The sequence below is a fragment of the Myripristis murdjan genome, chromosome 13 (genome assembly GCF_902150065.1).
Source record: "Myripristis murdjan chromosome 13, fMyrMur1.1, whole genome shotgun sequence".
In the NCBI taxonomy this organism is placed as follows: Eukaryota; Metazoa; Chordata; class Actinopteri; order Holocentriformes; family Holocentridae; genus Myripristis; species Myripristis murdjan.
Genome location: NC_043992.1, coordinates 5820218 through 5836596, shown reverse-complemented (window position 1 = coordinate 5836596; position 16379 = coordinate 5820218).

Sequence of the window (16379 nt, the reverse complement as noted above, 5' to 3'; positions counted from 1 at the left end):
GCTCCCTCTGGAATCTTTGGGCCGCCACCAAGAACAGAAAAGTCTCCACCTCTTCATTTGACCACGGTACCGGTTTGCTTGCCATTTTCTGACTTTGCCAACTTCAGTGATGATCAATGCGCACGATTGCTGTTGCTGTTTTTTTTTTTTTAAATGCTGGGTTTGGTTTTCGTGCAAGAGTCTCTCTCATGTGTCGTCACTCCCTGTCCAATCAGTGGCCTTCACGGCATTTACGTCACATTTTCGGCTCGACTCAGCTTGACTCAGCTCGCTTGGAACCCCGGCCGAGTAGGTCCTGAAATAGGACCTGCTACCAGGTACTACCACGTAATGGAAAAGCTCTCAAACCGAGTAGAGTCGAGCCGAGTCAAGCTGAGTAGGTACTAGTAGAAATGCTTATTCTTTTATTCAAAAGAATAAAGAAGAATAAGACGGTAGCGAGGTGGGCACCCCATGCCCCAAACCATAAGCAGGAGTCCAAACTGGCACCCAATGGACTATGTAATGCTTGCACAAAGATCAGATGTATTCCCACCCTCCCACCCTCTAACTAAGTCCTGCCTTGTTCAGACCCTTCGGGGCCCATGTGTCTAATCTATGGATCCACTGTTTTTCCGCCCTCTTCCTCTGTCCGCTGGTCCAGCCCGGGTTCGCTTCCAGGCCCTGAATGTTTAAGTTCTGAGCTTCGTGGTGGCTAAAATGAACAGCCAGGTGTTTGTTGGAGTTTCCCCTTCTGATCAGATTTAGGTGTTGTTTATTTCTGATGCAGAGCGGTTTAGTGGTTTCTCCTATGTACAGCATGTTACAGAGTTCACAACGAATACAATAAATAATATTTGGTGTGGCCAGGCTAAATGAGCCTGACACCGGTGTACTACGTCCGCTGTGCGGGTTGGAGAGGACCTTCCCCGCCCTCAGTCTGTCTCAGTGCTCCTCCAAAGCCACCCCCCTCCGGGAAAACGTGGCCTTGGCTAAGATGTCCCTGAGGCTAGGGTTTTTCCTAAGGTCCAAGATGACTTTGTATTGTTCTAAAATAGGGTGTTGAGTCTGGGCTTGCTGAAAGCTGCCCTTAATGAGTTGGTGGAACCTATTGTATCTGTGTAAGAAGGTAGTTACGACTGGGAGGGGCCTCGGGGTCAGGAGGCCTCATGTCGTTTGCCCGCCGGTGCACCCCCTGAGAGGACAACGTGCCCCCGGCCACACTGGTGATGAGCAAGCGGGAGCGAGGGCGGCCAGGGTGTCTGCCTTCACCCTCCTGAGGAACCTCTTGGAGTAATTGTGCTGCTGCAAGCTGTGAAATAGGATGGAAGTAGTTTCCTCAACATCCTCCGGATGTGTGCAAATACAATGGCATCGTAAGATTTGAGATTTAATCATGCTTTGGAATGTGTGTTTGATAGCTGGCCTTGTGCAGCAGCGCATGCATATCAGTAGGTTTAAAGAAGACTTTGGCTGTCAGCCATTCTAGGGAGCCGTCAACCGGTGTGAGTGTGATGGTAGTGTCTAGAAAGTTAACTGTTTGATTTTGATAGATGGGTGATGGTTATTGAGGATGTCGACAAACTTGCCGAATGATTCTAAGCCATGCGGCCAAGCGCCTATGATATCATCAAGAAACCTCAGGTAAAAGCATGGTTTCAACAGACACCAGGCCAAGGCCTCCCGCTCCCACTCGCTCATGTACAGGTTGGCATAAGAGGGTGCGTACCTATAGCCCATGGCGGTGCCCTCCACCTGTAATTACCACTGGTCATCAAAGAGAAAGTCATTGTTGGTTAGACATATTTCCAGCAGTCGGAGAACCTCCTTGTCTGGCCTCCTCATGTCCGGGTACCTATAGAATACTGTCTGGGCTGCTTGCGGTCCCATGGTTGTATTGATGTTAGTATACAGGCTATCAGTATCAATAGTGAAGAGGAGGGCTTGGAAGGGCACCATCATGGGCCATATGGTGTTGAGGAAATCATACCCGTCTTTTAACTCGGGTGTCTCGTGGAGAGGGGGCCCAAAAAGTAGTCAATGTACTGTGAAACGAAAGTGCTGCTGCTGCAGTCGGACACAATGGGGCGACAGGAAGGGACTGGAGTTCTCATATTCTGCCTGAACCCGACCCGACCCGACCCGACCCGACCCGACATTTTCGGGTCGGGTCGGGCCTGAAATTTACGTGAATTGGGCGGGGCGGGTCGGGCTTCGGGTTCTGTGGGGGATTTTTTTTTTTTTTTTTTAAATAAAAAAATAGAATTATGTGTTCTGTTACTGATTATGACGTTTCATTTTTATGTGACTGGTGGAGAGAGTGAGAGACTGGATTGGATTTGGAGGCTAAACTTTCAGTGACAGACAGACAACCAGCTGTGCGAGCGCAGCGCAAACAAGTGAGAGAGAGTTGCAGGAGTATCCCGCTGTGCTGGCAGACTTGGCAGCAGGGACGGTTTTTGCTATGGGCAGTGCAACTGGGGGCGCACGGGAAAAAAAAAATCTCCAGTTTTCTAGACTACCGTATTGACCCGCACATGCCGGGCCGGCCGCGGCACCGTCCGATACCGCGCCCACCCGTCAGGTCTGCCGGATCTGACAGGTGAGCTGTCTGATGCTGGCCGGTGCCGCGGCCGGCCCGCCTGATACCGACTGATGGTGCCCCGGTGCCGCGGCCGACCGGCTCTGCTAAATAGGCTAATGGCAAATTTGGCTTTTTTTTTTTTTTTTTTTTTTTTTGGGCTTTATCGGGCTGTCGGGCCTAAAGTTCGGCTAATTAGTCGGGTCGGGTCGGGCCTCGGGCTGGCCCAGTCAGGCCCGGGTCGGGTCGGGTCTTAATTTTCAGGCCCGATGAGAACTCTAGAAGGGACCTCTAAGGGGACCATCCACGTGTCCGACTCTTTATGTATTTTGGGGACACGGCAAAATCTTCTGGGCCGTGAGTCATCCGGGCCGCACAGATAGTCTTGCTGTTATGAATTTTTTGTTTTAAAGGGATTGGATCATGTCTCTTGTAATATTTGATGTTGAAACGAGAGGGAAGTAAAATTTCAAAATAAAACAGGAAATCACGAGACAAGACATAACAACACTTAACATTTTTTCCCTGACATGACAGTACCCTCCCCCTTTCGGGACGGCTCCTGACGGACTAGGCAATTCAGGATGCAGTCTGTAAAAGTCTTTGATGAGGTCTGGGCACACAATAAAGCTGGCAGGCACCCAAGACCGTTCCTCGGGGCCGTAGCCCTCCCAGTCTACGAGAAACTGCTTGACCCGGCTCCTGTTGCGTACAGCCAGTAGAGAATTGACGGAGTAGACTGGATCCCCGTCGACCATCCGGGGGGGTGGAGGAGGTTTGGTGGCAGGGACCATGGAGCTCTCCTTGACCGGTTTAACCCGGCTGACGTGGAATGTGGGGTGGACTCTCAGGGACCGGGGCAGACGTAGACGGATCAAGGATGGGTTGATGACCTTGGTCACAGGAAACGGACCCACGAATTGCGGAGCCAATTTCCTGGAGAAGACATTGAGAGGTAAGTCTTTAATAGATAACCATACCTCCTGTCCAGGCTGGTATACCGGGGCTGGACGGCGTCTCCAATCCGCAGCTCTTTTCATGTGAGCCGCGCTGCAAAGGAGAATCTTGCGGGCGGCTGCCCAGATGTGGCAACATAGCCGGACCATGGCATGAGCTGAGGGGACGGTGACCTCTTTTTCAGTCTCGGAGAACACTGGAGGCTGGTACCCGAAGATACACTTGTGACGACCTCCTGCCTAGCAGGGCCTGCTGGGTGTGGTTATGTGTTTTCCCCCTGTTGTGTGTATGTGTGTCTCCCTGTTGCAGGCTGCTGGTGGGCGGAGACTAGTCTCCCCAATTGGGAGCACCTGGCCAGGCTCCCAGGGGTAAAAGGCCCCCTCTCCTTCCCTCATTCTCCCTCTCATCCACCCTGATGGCACCACGTTTTGCATTTGGTTGGCTTTGGCCCATTTTAGTTTTATTTCTCTTACACAACACCCCGCACTCACCACTTGTTCACACATCCATCGGCAGACACACTGACATTACAAATTCTCACACTTCATAACTTTAGAATGTTTTCTTTGGTTACTTTATGTTAATAAATCTTTAATTCTTTACGTGAAACACTGTGTACCTCCACTTTTTGTCACGGCTCATGAGCCGGGTCGTGACACACTGAAACGGTGACAGGCCCGTAGCTGAGGTGGGAAGAGAATTGCGGGCATATTCCACCCACACCAGATGCTTGCTCCAGGATGATGGATTCTGCGACACCAGGCACCGAAGAGATGTCTCCAACTCCTGATTGAGACGTTCCATCTGACCATTGGACTCTGGGTGGTAACCTGAAGTGAGGCTGATGGTGGCTCCGATGAGTTCGCAGAACTCTTTCCAAAACCTGGAGACAAATTGGGGCCCCCGGTCTGAAACAATGTCTTTGAGAAATCCATGAATGCGAAAAACATGGTTCATTATTACCTCTGCCGTTTCTTTGGCAGAGGGAAGCTTAGGCAAGGCTATGAAATGTGTCATTTTAGAAAATCTGTCCACCACAGTGAGGACCGTGGTGTTACCTTCAGAAGGCGGGAGGCCTGTGACAAAGTCCAACGAGATGTCAGCCCAGGGGTGGGAGGGAATGGGGAGTGGTTGCAAGAGCCCCATTTTGGCTCTTGAGGATGTTTTGTTGCGGGCACAGACCATGCAAGCCTCCACGTACTCTCGCACTTCTTTTTCCATGGAGGGCCACCAGAACCTCTGGGAAATTACATGCATGGTTCTCTTGACTCCAGGGTGACAAGTGAGCAGCGAGGTGTGAGCCCAGTGGATCACCTGTGGACGCATATTGACAGAGACATACAAACGAGGTATCCACTAGATATCCACTAGGTGTGGGGCTCTCACCGTTCGCTTGCTTCACCTCCGATTCTATTTGCCAAGTCACTGCTCCTACCACACGTTTCAGTGGTAGGATGGGTTCTGGTTCCTTGGCATTAGGCTCAGGGTCGAACAGGCGGGACAAGGCATCTGGCTTGGTATTCTGGGACCCCGGCCTGTAAGACAATACAAAGTTAAAGCGGTTAAAGAACAGTGTCCATCTGGCCTGACATGAGTTCAGTCTCTTGGCTTTTCTGATGTACTCAAGATTTTTGTGGTCAGTCCACACTAAGAAGGGCTGCTGTGCTCCCTGTAACCAGTGTCTCCACTCTTCCAGTGCTACTTTTACAACCAGCAACTCACGGTTCCCCACATCATAACTGCGTTCAGCCGGCGACAGCTTCCTAGAAAGGAAGGCACAGGGATGCAGCTTCCTAGAAAGGAGGGCACAGGGATGCAGCTCCCGCCCCATTGTTGGAGGCATCCACCTCCACCACAAACTGCCGGCTGGGATCAGGAACTGTGAGGATAGGTGCAGAGGTGAATCTGGACTGGAATACTTCTTCAGCTTGGGATGACCACTGAAACGGGGTCTGTCGAGAGGTAAGAGCATGGAGAGGTGCAGCTATGGCGCTGAAGTTCCTGATAAACCGCCTATAAAAGTTAGCAAAACCCAGGAATTGCTGAACCTTCTTGCGGCTATCGGGTGTAGGCCACTGAGCCACAGCGCTAACTTTAGCCGGGTCCATCTATATCTTTCCAGGAGCTATGATCAAGCCAAGAAAAGATACAGTGTCAGCATGGAACTCACTTTTTTCAGCTTTAACATCCAGCTGATTCTCCAGCAGCCACTGAACAACCTGGCGAACATGACCAATGTGGGAGTCCAAATCTGGGGAGGAGATCAGGATATCATCCAGATATACATAAACAAAGTGGTTAAGGAAGTCCCATGACCAGATACTCATAGTGTCGACTAGATGTGTTGAATCCTGTCCTCCACTCATCCCCCTCCCTGATACGAACCAGATGGTAAGCGTTTCTAAGGTCCAACTTGGTGAAAACCTTGGCCTGCTGAAGCTGATCAAAGGCAGATGACGTGAGTGGTAGGGGGTAGCGATTCTTGACAGTTATTTCATTCAGGGGGCTATAGTCTATACAAGGTCTGAGAGTACCATCTTTCTTACCCACAAAAAAGAAGCCTGCCCCCGCAGGTGATGAAGAGGGTTGAATAAGACCTGCTTTTAATGAAGTCTCAATATACTCTGTCATGGCTTGACATTCAGGCCTGCCTTTGAGGATGGAAAATCCAGGAATCAAGTCAATGGGGCAATCATATGGTCTGTGGGGTGGAAGAGAGGTAGCCTTAGCCTTACTAAACACATTACCCAGGTCATGATAACATTTGGGCACAGAGGTCAGATCAGGAGATTCACAATCTGTGTTAACCGAAGCAGGGTTAGCATTATCAACAGAGTTTATTCTGAAACATTTGTTTATACAGTTTTTGCTCCAGTTCATCACTCTCCCAGTTACCCAGTCGATGTGGGGGTTATGTTCTCGCAACCAGGGAAATCCCAGAATGACGGAGTGCTGAGATGAGTGAAACAGAAAAAAGTTCATAATTTCACAATGATCCCCCACAATTATTTCCACAGGTTCAGTCTTATGTGTCACATTGAAAATCTCACTCCCATCGAGAGCACTGGCTTCGAAAAGGCTGGGATAGCTTTTCAGTTTTTAAGTTCAGTTTTTGAGCAAATTCCCAGTCTATGAGGCTTTCGTCAGCCCCTGAGTCAATGGGCCCTCTGATGGGAACAGTTGTGTCATGGTGCTTTACCTGGATTTCGGTCAGGGTTCTGGGAGGGTGTTCAGAGGAGAAATGGCTCACCAGTATCATCCCGGCTACTGGTGAGCCTGCCCTTTAGCTGGACAGGTAGCGACGAGATGACCCGTTTGGCCACAGTAAAAACATCTTCCTTCCTGCAGTCGACAACGTCGCTCCTCCTCCGACAGCTTGGCTCAACCCAGCTGCATGAATTCCTCCTTTTCTTCCAGGAGATCCTTGGGTCGGAAAATCGGAGAAGACGGACGTTCGGAGAAGATTCATTCACGGGAGTCGGAGGCAGACATGCGGCACCGATGATGGTTCGTGGATGAGCCAGACCGACTGCGAACTCGTTTGCGCTCCTGCAAACGGTGGTCCGTTCTGATAGCTAATGTTATCAGTGAGTCCAGGTCAGACGGTAAGTCAATGGGGACCAACAGGTCCTAGACCTGGTCAGAGAGTCATCATACAGAGCAGTAGAATTCCATCCACTATCCGTGGCTAAGGTGCGAAAGTGAATGGCATAGTCCAAAACAGAGTCCCCATCTTGCTTTATGTAGATGAGCTCACGGGTCTTCTCCCGGTCAGTCCCGAGTGGTTCGAAAACCCCCTTCAGAGCTCGGGTGAAGCCGTCGACTGAGCCACAGATATCCGAACCTCGGGTCCACTCTGCCATAGCCCATGCCTTCGCCCTTCCGGTGAGATACCTTGGCTCATTCTGTGGGGAAAGCTGATGGCAAGTGTAAGTCAAAGTGCAATTGACAGTCCACAATAAATGAATGACATTCCCCAGACTCACCGGAGAATTTCTCAGGTGGGGCGAGGCAGAGAGCAACAGCATGCGGCACAGGCTCTGGTGAAGCGGCCACCACCGCCGGAGGAGGAGCAACGCTGGATGCCGGAGGTTCTGCCGTCAGGCACGAAAGTACTTGTTGTAATTGAACTCCCAGGAGATTTACTTGACTGGTCATGGTGACTTTGAAGTCCTCCTGCGAGTTCGCCAGCTCTTTAACGCCATGCTGCAGAGTGGTCAGGCACTCTTCCTGTTGATTCAGACAGGCGCCCTGGGAGCGCATGGCAGCAGTCAACTGGTTTGAGTCGGCTGGGTTCATGCTGGCCAGTTCGTACTGACAAGACCGAGCAAAAACGGGAACCCAAGAGCACGACTCCAGACAAGAATTTAAATAATTAACAGTCTTTAATAAAGCACAAAGTATCAACACAAAAATCACTCTCATGGAGGAACTACAAAACCAAAATATCACTCTCATGGAGGAACTTCAAAACCAAAATAGCACTAAATCAAGGAGGCAATAATAATCAAAAGTAACAACTGAAAGTCAATAGAAAAGTAGCAACAGAAATCACTCTTAGCGCGGACAGGTAAAACAAATGGCAATGGCAACAATGTAACAAATAAAGAATTGCAACAAGGTGAGAACAATAAGAATAAACTGTGGTAAACCTGACAAGAATGGTGTAGTTCTCTTAGTAAGACGACACAAGATGAACTGGCACAGGACAAAGGGAAACACCAACTATATATATATCTATATATATATATATATAGATGTATCTATCTATCTATCTATCTATATCTATATATATATAGATATAGATATCTATATCTATATAGACATATATATACACACACAAGGTAATAGGGAACAGGTGGAAACAATCAGGGCGGGGAAGACAATCAGACCAGGGGAACACACAAGAGGAAGGGCAAGTGACCAGAAACGAGAGGGAAGTAAAATTTCAAAATAAAACAGGAAATCACGAGACAAGACATAACAACACTTAACATTTTTTCCTCGACATGACAGTCACGCAAATTTTGTAAAAAAAAAAAATAGGTGGAAATGGGCGTGGCCTATATCATGAGATTTGTCTCCACCCACACAGCGTGAGGATATAAGGCATTTTAATGTGTGACTTACGGTTTGGGTGTTATCGGCCAAAACACGCTGACCTTGATTATAGCGCCACCTGTTGGTGGACATGTGTAAATTTTGGTAAGTGTGATTCCTGTACTAGTCTGTAAAATTTCTTCTGAATAAGTTTTCGTAATAATAGAACTTCTGTAAAAGAGCCATATAGTGGTCAGATCATGCCAGGCCGTTTAAGGCTTTAAAAACAAGTAACAACACCTTAAAATCAATTCTAAAAGTCACAGGTAGCCAGTGGAGGGCAGCTAGAACTGGTGTAATGTGGTAACATCTCCTGGTGTGAGTTAAGAGTCTGGCGGAGGCATTCTGGATCAATTGTAGTCTGTGAATGTTACATTGGCTGATACCAGAATAGAGCGCATTACAATAGTCGAGTCTGGAAGAGATGAGTGCATGAATGATAATTTCAAAAAGTGCGGTGGAGAGGAAAGGACGGATTTTCGTCAGCTGTCTGAATGTAGCTAAGCATGTTTGAACAACCTTGGTTACTTGAGCATCAAAGGATAGATTGGAGTCGAATAAGAAACCAAGGTTGCGAGGCTCTGTGCACAAATTTTCCGAAAACACACCCAGACTCGAGGATATATCAAGGACGCTGCTAGTGTTGGGGCCAAAGGGTGTAATAATGATCATTTCCAACTGAGAGTCGTTTACTTGTAGGAAGTTATTGTACATCCAGGTTTTGACTTTGTTTAAGCAGGACAGAATGGATGAGGCATCAATGCTACCAGTTTAAGGGCTACATAGAGCTGGGTATCGTCGGCATAACAGTGGAAATTGATATTGTGGCTGCGCAGGATGTGTCCCAGGGGTGGCATATAGATAGTAAAGAGGAGGGGACCTAAGATGGACCCCTGGGGCACACCACAAGAGAGGGGAGCACATGGAGAGGAGGCATCACCGAGATTGACAGAGAAGGACCTATTTGTGTGTAGTGGATTATAATATGTACCCTTTTTGCATCGCAAAGCAGTCACCTAATAATAAGTATGAGACAGAATAAACTGTGTTGCCTTTTCAAGGCAAGCACATAATATTAATGAGTAAGCAAGAGAATAAGATGTGTTGCCTTTTTCAAGGCAAGCACATAATAAAATGTAACACTGATGGAATGGAATGCTTAAAAGTTTACAGCACTGCTTGTTAACTGGTATTTTACAAAACATACCACAGGCATTTTAAAAATGAGCTTAATGCTGCTTTTAAGAGCTGGAAATGCCATTAAATGCTCAGAGGGTAAGAGTGGTATGAGCTCCATTCGTTTCTAATACATGACATGATAAATGATTTGCATATCACACCTTATGGCTGGGTTTTATTTGTTCCTCTCATTGACTTTCCTACCCATTGATTTATGGAAAAGACAATTGTTTTTTTGTTTTTTAATTTTATTTTATTATTTTTTTTTTTCCTTTTTTAATCCATGTTCCTGTTAATATGTGTGTTAAGCAGCTGGTGGAGGGCAGCGGGGTTGGTGTCAGGCGGGCTGGACAGCTGGCTCGCAGGGCCGCAGGTCAGGCTGGCCATAATCCCATCCAGATTACAGTTTGAGGCAGCGTGGGAGGAAGTGTGGTGGATTGGCACAGATAATGCCAGTTAAGAGTGGTTTCCTGTTGAGAGAATTTACAGATTGGACGAGAGTGTGAGCATAGGTATGTGTGTGTGTGTGTCTGTATAGTATAGTCAGGCCATCTGTAATCTCCGAACTTCTAATAATAGACTTCCTAAAATAACAGGTAGATATAAGGGTCTGGAAAGAAATGAAAGGTTTTGTAATCTGTGTAACGATGGCCACCTGTGAGATGAATATCATGTTTTGTTTGAATGTAAAAATTGAACCATGTCCAAGAACAGAAATAAGTACTTACCTAAATATTTTTTAAACTGCCCATCTATGTTTAAATGTATAGCTTTATTGAAGACTGATAATTTACAAACAATATGTAAATTGGGTGCTTTCTTGAATAAGGTTTTGCCACTCTTTAAATGATTGAGTGCAGGCTTGTTTTTTCTGTTTTTTCTGTTTATTTCGACCTGTGATGACTCATTATGACTGTTCATCATTTATTTTGGATTTTGTCTTGTTTGTACTCCATACCACAATTCGTGGTGAAGCGTTAATAAATATGACTATGACTATGACTATGACTATGTACCTGTTTTGCTTTTGCTAACTACTCATTTTCTGAAGGAAGATAGGAAGATCCAGCACAAATTAACCTCTCTTCTTCTTCTAAAACCACTCGTTTTTTCTAATTCCAAGATGTTTATTTCAAAATACATATGATACACTGTGTAAATAAGACAGCTTCGGAGTTGCTGTAAGGTTAATTCTTTCATTTTGATGAAGCTAGGCTAATGAGTCCCATAGGCTTCAAGTCTTGCTAAGATAACATGAAATGCTTTCCATAGGAACCAAATCACTGGCCGTACAGAGGTGAAAATGGTATCGAACATCTTGTCTCAGTCAGAGAAAGTAAGAAAAAGGCTATTTTGCCCAAAACATTGTAGTATTCCTTTAAGGTTAGGATTAGAATCAGTTTGAGTTTGAAGTGAAGAGGGGTGATGCAATTCTATAAAAGTCAAAACAAGTGCAGCAATACAAAACTGTCTGTGTGTTTTTGTGTGCATAGAGAGAGAGAGAGAGTGTGTGTGTATGTGTGTTTGTTTGTATGTCACCATGGGTCACCGTGGGCCACCTCACCGACTGAATCAATCACAACTGACTTGCCCAGAGCACAAATCACTATCTCTCTCTCACACACACACACACACACACACACACACACACACACACACACATGCACACGCACACGCACACACACACACACACACACACACACACACACACACACACATGTTCACACGAACCACTGTTAAATGTGGAAAACTTTAGAAACAGACACACCCACCCTCCTGTCTTTTCCAAAGCCCATTAAATATATTGATGATTCCACATCAAGTATTTTTCCCTCAATGTTACAATGTGGTGTACCACAAAGAAGCTTTTTGGGGTTGTTACTATTCTATATTTTTACCGATGCCCCCTTCTTGTTCTGAATGAAGCATGAGCAGTGATGTATGCGGATGATACAACAGTATATTTACCAGCAGCATCAATTGGGGAATTTTCTAACGCTTTGGTGAGAGAATTACAATCAGTTAAAATGTGGGTATGGAATAACAAGTTGGTTCTTAATCTATCAAAAACAAAAGTATTGTATTTGGATCAAATTTTGGACTCAAACATACGCCACATTTTATGCTTGCTTTGATCTCCTTAACAGAGAGTCAGTTGTAAAGTCTACTCCGTCTCCAGAGGACCGGTCACTGTCAGTATCCACAGTGGATGTGAGGAAAGTTCTGCTGAAAGTAAATATGAGTAAAGCTGCTGGGCCTGATAACATCCCTGGCCGTGCACTAAAAATATGTGCCAACCAGCTAGTAGATGTCATTACTGACATTTTCAACATATCGCTGTCACAGGAGAGTGTTCCCACCTGCTTCAAGACAGCCACCATCATCCCTGTGCATAAAAAGTCTGCAGTGTCTCATCTAAATGACTACCGCCCTGTGGCACTCACCCCCATCCTGATGAAGTGCTTTGAGAAACTGGTTCTCCAGCACACAAAGAACAACATCCCTGCCAGTCTGGAATCTCTGCAGTTTGCATTCAGAACCAACAGATCCACAGACGATGCCATCTCCACTGCTCTCCACTCAGTCTTCACTCACCTTGAGAAAAGCAACACCTACACCAGAATGCTGTTTGTTGATTTCAGCTCAGCTTTCAACACAATCTCTCCCATGAAGCTGATTGGAAAACTGAACACTCTGGGCATCAGTACCACTCTCTGCAACTGGATACTGGACTTCCTCACAAACAGACCCCAGTCAGTTCGGATTGGCAGTCTCTCCTCCTCCACTCTAGTGCTCAACACCGGAGCACCCCAGGGCTGTGTGCTCAGCCCCCTCCTGTTCACGCTGTACACCCATGACTGCAGCCCCCGACATGGAGAGAACTCTATAGTGAAGTTCACAGATGACACCACCATCATTGGCCAGATCTCCAAGAATGATGAGTTTTCATATCGGCAGGAAATCAACCATCTTGCAGAATGGTGCACAGAAAACAACCTACTGCTCAACGTCAGCAAAACCAAAGAGCTGATAGTTGATTTCAGAAAAAAGGAGGCAAAAACACATGACCCTGTCTACATCAGTGGAGCTGAGGTGGAGCAAGTGAGCAGTTTCAAGTTCCTGGGAATCAACATAACAGAGAACCTGTCAAAGCTCAGAAACAGCTGTATTTCTTAAGGAAACTTAAGAAAGCAAAATACCCATGCCAAGTTCTTGTCAACTTCTACAAAGGAGCGATTGAAAGCATCCTGACTGGAAACATCACAAACTGGCATGGGATGTGCACGGCCCAGTACAGGAAGACTCTGCAACGAGTGATTAAAACTGCCCAAAACATCATTGGCACCAATCTACCAAGCCTCAGTGATATCGGAGAGGTGAGGTGCCTACGCAGAGCCAAAAGGATACTAATAGTACCGTGCCGCACCGTGCCGTGAAATTCACGGTTCTGTATTCCTTCCCACAAACCAGCCCGCTTGGTTGCAGGAACCAACCGTGAAAGATTTCAGCCTGGTTTGACATCTGGTGCTGGCCTGATTAGAATGGGGCCGCGGAGGCGGGCCTAAATATGATCTCCTTCATGATTGGTCTGTTAGAATGTCAGTTAACCAGGCTGCTACAAACTGACAAGTGACAAGTGTCAACCATTAAACCGTCAGCCAGTAGGCTATTATTTACAAACATTAGTTTCTGGAGAGATTATGGAAGAAATTGATTTGCTTGCTGAGTTTTTGTTGGGTTTTTCTGTTGTGTAGCCCAGTTTACATTTTTCTTACAAATGGAAATGGAAATGTGACCACTAAGCACAGATGGCAGAGCATCTGTGAAGATGATGATGATGGCATCAGGCGGGCCGGCTGCGGCACTGGTCAGCGTCAGGCAGGTTGGCCGACCTGACCAGGTGGGCGCGGTACCGGCTGGCGCCACAGCTGGCCCGCCTGACGCCGGCTGGTGCCATGGCCGGCCTGCCTGACACCGGCCGGCTTTTTTTTTTTTTTATTCAAACAAGATTTTGTCCGTTAAAAAAAAAAGTAGCAAAAAGCTAATGTAACAATCCTCATGTTAATATAACAACTCCATGGCAACGAGCACGCCTCTCTAATTCTATGACGCCGACCCGCTGGTACCATAAGCAATGGAAACACTCCAAGGCCAAACAGGGCCATGCTCAGCCTGGCACAGCCCTTCACGGCACGGCTCTTTATAGTGGAAATGAGCTTTAACTGACAACACCCACCCAAGCCACAGCCTGTTAACCCTGCTGAAAAGGTACAGAAGATACAGAAGTATCCGCTGCCATACCACCAGACTACAGAGCAGCTTCTTCCTCAAGCTGTGAGACTACTAAATGCACCATCTGCACTCCTCCATGTTTAATAATTTTATTTTTTATACAATCAATTAATCAGTCAAGAGGGAACCACATTTTAATTTCATTATACAACCTGTTGTATAATGACCAATAAACGTCCTTGTATCCTTGTAAGACAGCCTGATGCAGCTGCAAGCCAAACCCATGAACTGCATCTTGTCAGTGCCGAAAGTGAAGTGACCTTTGCATGAATATGTAATGCACTGAAAAAAAAATGTGATCACAAAAAAATTGTAATGCACTGCTGTTTTGATCCAATCATTATCATCCATATTTGTAATAATTAGTGGCCACGTGCAGTTAATTTTACTAATTAATTAAATTGATGAAAAATGTCTACCTGGCCTTTGATTATTATTACATTTGTATTAGTAATAATATCATTATATCTACAGTAAACAATTGGTGAGGTCGTTTTTACGTAATGCTGGTCCAAAGAATGAATGGAGGTGAATGGGCCTGAGCCGGTTACAGCTATTTGAAGGCTCACAAAGAAATAGTATGGGTATATCATACATTTCCTGAATCCTCAAAGTCCATTAGGTATTGTGGCTGTTGTGTTTTGGGTCCTTGATATCCCTTGATCCCACAGGGATAAAAGAAACTATATAGTTTAGGCGGAAAATGTGGGAAAATGTGTGTAATTTATGGTTTAAGAAGGTCATGTGACCTCTGTGTTTGTCAGAAAGAGACACCCATGGGCTTAAATGAAAGCTGAGAAGGTCCCCTTTACAATGATACCAAACAATCATACATAGAATATTGACAAATAGGAAACTGATAGCCATTTCTAACTTTGGGCGACTAATCAATAATTATGCTAATTAATCAATAATTATAACTAAACGGTAACTTTTACAGCATGGCATATGGCAGAAATGGATTCAGCACTAAAAAATCATACAGAAACAACAGATAAAGTGCTTCTCCTCAAAAATGCCTACCATGTTGTTTTCTAAGGGGCTTTTTCAATTTTCGGTCCTGACTAATATGCTTCCTGCGACAAGCAGTGCAGTGGGGAGTCCATCAAGGTAGGCCTAAACATTTTATTTCAACTGTAGCCTAATAATTATGGATAAAATATGTTAGTTTTTGGATATGTACATTTTGAACATCATAGATAAAGGCTAAAGAGAAAAAGCATTATTGTGGGGGAACAGTGGAGAGGTAACTTTTCAAGCTAGCAAAACTAGGTAGTTAAGCTAGGTAGTTAGCTTGGAACATGTAGCTAGCTTGGAATGTAGCAAGTATGTAGCAAAGCTGTGGCTATGTAGTATGTTGTATGTAGCTATTTTCTGTTTTGTTACATTGTAATAAAGCTTTTTCCCACTTTAAAATGTCTCTAAATTATATTTGTGGTGCTGAAAACATGAAACAGCAGCTGTAGGGTAGGCAAAGCATTCCATGCCAGTAACCACTGGCGGCCAGTTTTGCCAGCTATGCCGCCCCACTATTTAGGAATTACAGCCAGTTAGCCTATATACACTGTCACCTCATTTTCATAGGCTCAAAAGTAATTGGACAAACTATATATAATATACAAAACTCAAATTATAAGGATTATATTCAATATTGGAGGAAAATCCTTTACAGTCTATGACTGCCTGAAGTCTGGAGCCCATGGACAGCATCACCAGATTCTGAGTTTCCTCCCTTGAGATGCTCTGCCAAGCCTTTACTGCAGCTGTCTTCATCTGCTGCTTGTTTGTGGGTCTTTCTGCCTTCAGTTTGGTCTTCAGCAAGTGAAAAGCAGCTCAGCTGAGTTGAAATCTGGGGACTGACTTGGCCATTGAAGAATATTCCACTTCTTTGCTCTCAGTAACTCTTGGCTTGCTTTCGCATTGTGAATACATCCTGCTACTTGCATCAGCAGTTACATCATCAGTAAACACAAATGACCCAGCTCCAATGGCAGCCATACATGCCCATGCCATAACCCTGCCTGCACCATGCTGGACAGATGATGTGCTCTGCTTTGGGTCATGAGGTATGCCTTTGATTCTCCACACTTTTCTCCTCCCATCATTCTGATACAAGTTAATCTTTGTTTCATCTGTCCAAAGAACCTTTTCCAGAATTGGGCAGGTTTTTGTTTGTGAAGATGTTTCTTTGTAAAGTCTAATCTGGCCTTCCTGTTCTTGAGTGACACCAGTGGTTTGCAACTTGCTGTATACCCTCTGTATTTATTTTCTCACAAATGTCCCTTGACTA